The sequence below is a fragment of the Opisthorchis viverrini genome (genome assembly GCF_000715545.1).
Source record: "Opisthorchis viverrini unplaced genomic scaffold opera_v5_82, whole genome shotgun sequence".
NCBI lineage: Eukaryota > Metazoa > Platyhelminthes > Trematoda > Opisthorchiida > Opisthorchiidae > Opisthorchis > Opisthorchis viverrini.
In genome coordinates, this window is record NW_008751738.1 from 858,329 (window position 1) to 863,113 (window position 4,785).

Consider the following 4,785-nt stretch of genomic DNA (forward strand, 5'->3'; position numbering starts at 1 on the left):
TAAGACGACTGCAAACGAAAAATACACGGTGCTGCAAGAACACAGGGATATTCGTTGAGTTAAAATCGAGAATAACCACAGTACACAATGAACAGTAACAAACACGCAAAGGAGATAGTTTTTTGGATCACGTTAATAGCTTGGATTGTCACCTCGACGTGATACTTGCAAGGTAAGGGGCTCCCTGGTACCTGGAGCAGGTGAGAAGGCCTTCGCGAATCGAAATTTACCAGCTCATTACAGCCTTTTTCACTTAACAAACACCCAACGGACCTCGGTATCACCGAACTGGTGTTTGCAGCAGACATGAGGATTGATTCGGAGGGACCTATCTTCCCTCAGTTATTGGGAAATCCTCGATGTTTTCTTACAGATCAGGTTTCTGAACCGCACAGTGTGAAATGTGCGGCTACTGCCCGAGGCAGACGAGCTGATGTCATACCAACTCAACCACAGAATTCACAAAAACCGCAACGGCCCTCCATATTCAAAAGGTCACTTCGTCACTGGCCAAAGAGTTGGAAATGAGACAACTTCTCGGGTGGAAGAATCGATCGCTTACGTCACCTACTTCATCCGCAAGCTTTGGGTTGGGATGTGATCTCAATCAGCATTGCAGCAGTTCTTAACGTTTCAAATGTGTGAAGCGTACACCCAATGGTACCGCAGAACTACCTACCGGGGGCGAAAATTTCTTCGATGTTTCTACTCACTTATTTTTTCCCAATCACGCTGTTTTATTAGTTTCACCCTGAATGTGTAGTTTGCATTCAAAGCCACTACTCTCTGTACATCATCCACTGAGTTCTGGGTTCCCTAACCAGGGAAGCAGTCGTTGTGAGCCTGGATGAGTTGACTGGTTAGCGCATTCATTCCCAGGTCAAAGACTGTTGTGGTTGCTTCCACTCAGCATCTGGCTAAGCAAAAAGAACTCGGAGTAACTGGCGTAACCTATGGAGCACGAGTAGCCTATCTATTGTGAGAATTCATTATTCCTCGATCATCTAACGCACCTCAGCAATGCATCCCATCACATCAACATAATGCTTTGGAGGCACTAAGTGTCAAACGCTGAGTTTTCGTACATTCCGTATACATGGAAGCCATGTTTCTGACCCATAAAGCAGTATGTATGTAATGCTGTAGTATGCACACTCTGCCCTTGACAGACAAACTGACATCACACTGGCGCCATAAGTGTCGGAGATTAGCAGTTCGGGGAACGATCCCACTTCCGGCCAGTCCACCGGAGTTTAACCAACTACCCAGGTAAATAGTTCCATCTACAATATTAATTGGCTGGTCTGTAGGCACGATATTTGGGCTTTCCCACCCAAGCTTAAAGCAGCACTTTACACTTTATAGTATGAAGCACACAGTAAACGTTGCAACTTAAAACTTGTACTTTTGAAATCTGGACCAAGCGGAGTAATGTCGTCCACGTACTCATTGTCTGTAAGCAAACACTTCTGCAGCGTTTCTAACACCGAAGTCTCACAAGCAAGCAGATAAGTTTCAAGCAGCACGTCAAAAAGGAGGCCAAGGGAGAAATAGTGGGATTGGGAAGTCTTGAACTCAGACGAAAACTGGCCATATAACCAAACACGAAAGTTCGTATACGGTACCCTCATAAAGAGCACTTGACCAGGGACACCATCGGTCGTTACGCACCACCATAGATTGACGATCTACGAAGAGGAGAACAGTCCTCGGATAAGGGAAAATCACGTATAGAAAAATAGCACTGCTTTGGGACTTGACTGAAGGCAAAGTGTGGTTGACGCATCCTCGGCCAGGACAAAAACCAGCTTGATTCAGATAAATCTGTCGTTCGAGGTAATTGGGCAACCAGTGTAAAATAATTACAGAGAGCACACTGGATGTCACGCTGCCAGACTGATGTCACTATGGTTTTCGCACGACGTTAATGAATTCACTCCGAAGAGTGGGATCACTGCCCAAACGCTCCGTTTCACTGGTATTCTGTTGTTCCAAATCTCCCGCAGCTTGTTTGTCGGACTGTTTATCAGGTTTTCACTGTCTTCGAAAGTTGCTGCTTTGGCAGAATGATATTTCACATTGGATTAATGATGCTGATGCCGGCCTGATATCGACGTTCAATTCAGGTGCATTCAAGGGATCGTGCTGAAAATAACCACTTGGATTGTTCTTTAAAGTGATCCGCCTATCATTCAAGATCACGATTGTGTGAATGAATTTTCGTTCAACTTATTCCGCAATTTGGACAACTGAGCCAATAAACTGAAACATGAGACAATGAACGTTTTTACCATTTCCTAGGACTTCAAAATCCATTAACAAGCTTCAGGCTCTGGAGTATCCGGAGGTTGGGAGATCTGTGCGCCGCCGTAGTCTTCAACTGCTGGTGTCACCTGTTTGGCATCAATAAGAGCATCCGACTTCGACCATATCCTAAGTTGGTTTGATCGAGTCGGATGATTTGAACACTAAGCTGAGCACATGGCATTCATAGTCCAACAGCTCTTCGTCATAAGCGTGACTGTCCATTTCCAGCTCTCTGATCAGATGAGTTCAATATTGTTGAGCTACTGGAACTCGTCGAAGTCGGTGACCGGACGCGAACGGATCTTCACTAGGTGTCATCTTGAAGGACAGTGAACTGATAACCGAACGATCGGAGTCATGATGAGTAAACCAGGAGGAATGACAATCCTAAATGGAAGCTCCTCTCCTGCAATTGATTGCCACATAATCCAGCTGACCCCATGACTGACTTCCAGTTGGTGTGGGCGCTAGTGATAAAGTTTTGTACTGGCCAGGAACAGGCGGTTTTCACCACACAACTGAAAAATTCTACCCTCATTACGCTGACCATCGACACCAACTCGATCACCTAATGTGCTCCTTCAGTGTAGCAGGAACCTATAATCGACGACTGAGGTTATCGTGGTAGTCGGGTCTCACGTCGCATACTCTTATTGCCTATTCTTTTGCATCCTGGCGTCCAAACAGACTTGGCGCTACTTTGCACATAGCTTGAGCCTCGGTTACGTCCACTACTTTGTCAATGCCTACGTCGTACAATTCATGACCCACAAATTAGCAGAGTAAACACCAGGAAAATTTAAGGTTTGAATACCTAAGACATAAGGCGACATGACTAATAACTTTACTGTTCCGTTGCTCGAACACCGAACACATCGAAATGGAAGTCGGCTGAAAATTAGAAGGCCTGAGCCTTCCCTATGACTCAGGGGTCATTACAAAATAAGAAAACTAATTTAGAAAAATTTTAGGTGCTCCACTCCATGCCTAAATTGTATGAATCCCCTCCCCCAACTAAGATAACGAGGACTGAAATTTCATCACCGCAATCAGCAGCGGACCTAAAATGAACGTTCACGCAGGGAATGTTGTTTAGCCCTCTGATTTGCTGATAGGACCCGCCTCGTTGTCGGTAACCTTCACAATGGCCAATCCTATAAATGGGCCCAGCTGGGCAGTTGTAGACGAATGAAGGCTACTCATATGACACTTGCTTCCCAGTTAGAGGACCGTCGGAAAAGAAGGTGGTACGTTCGGAATTAGTTTCGTTTTTTGTTCGCGCGAATTTGTGAAATAATTCTTTCCCTGTCTAATCTACTTGCAGAGCTAACACGTGTGATTTTGCAATTTTCGCTCTAAAATTACACGTGCATGAAATCCTCTATCAAAGGGTACTTCATTTGTGCGATGCGCCCACTTTCAATAACGAGCCAGGTTATCGCAAACTGCTTTCCTCCACAGATCTCCGTGAACTACAGCAGATGTGAAAGAAACGACCATTCGTTGAGTGTTAGACGTTGAATGTAATGTCACGCCTGCCAGAGCCGGTGGTATTTCGAACGTACGAGTTTTCAGGACGATTGGATGGGCCAGTTATCTAACTCTTCTGGCCTGTTTGTGTGACGCAGCTACCTCTACAGTGGTGGTGTGATTCCCTCCACAACAAACAAGACAGCTTTCAGAAACGAAACCAAGTGTGAAAGATCTATGTGGGTGTTCCGATCTAATCGGGATGCTTGAGAAAGAGTTTGAACTGCTCACCAACACTCTGTAATGTACAAACGTAAAATAACCAGGGTGCTTGCCCAAAGTCGATAAAGACTATTACTCCGCAAACTAGTACCTAGAGCCATCCATTCTGAGTCCGTTGGCTACTGGGAGGGTTACCAAGCTCCCGGACCCGACATCCAAGAACGCAACGGTGCCCCCAGTGAACAGCGGCATGAGTACGAGCTAGCCGATCGTCTACAGTTCATTGTCAAGAACAAGAATCCCTAAAAATCGGCATAATCGGTATAATCACAAAGCCTCGAAATGAATCTCTTCGGGCAGAGTGGTAATTTGGAATGTGCAGCAAGCGAACATTCGGGCTTCCTGTAACCATTTCCTCGCCAACTGCCGTACAGAGGATCTTGGCACATTCAAAACGTCCATCCAAATATCAAGCGCATATCCTAGGATCGTCCCCAAGCGGCGCGAAATCCGAGACGCAACAGTCTCGGAGGCCCGTAGCAGCCAGCGGCTCGACGCACAATGCATTTTTATCTTGGCACAAAACGTCCATCCAAATATCAAGCGCATATCCTAGGATCGTCCCCAAGCGGCGCGAAATCCGAGACGCAGCAGTCTCGGACGGAGGTAGCAGCCAGCGGCTCGACGCACAATGCATTTTTCTCTAAAACCCCTGCGGGCGAACTAAAAACTTTAACGTCAAAATGTTGCACTTCTTTGCATATATGCGTGAACTGAAAACCCCCC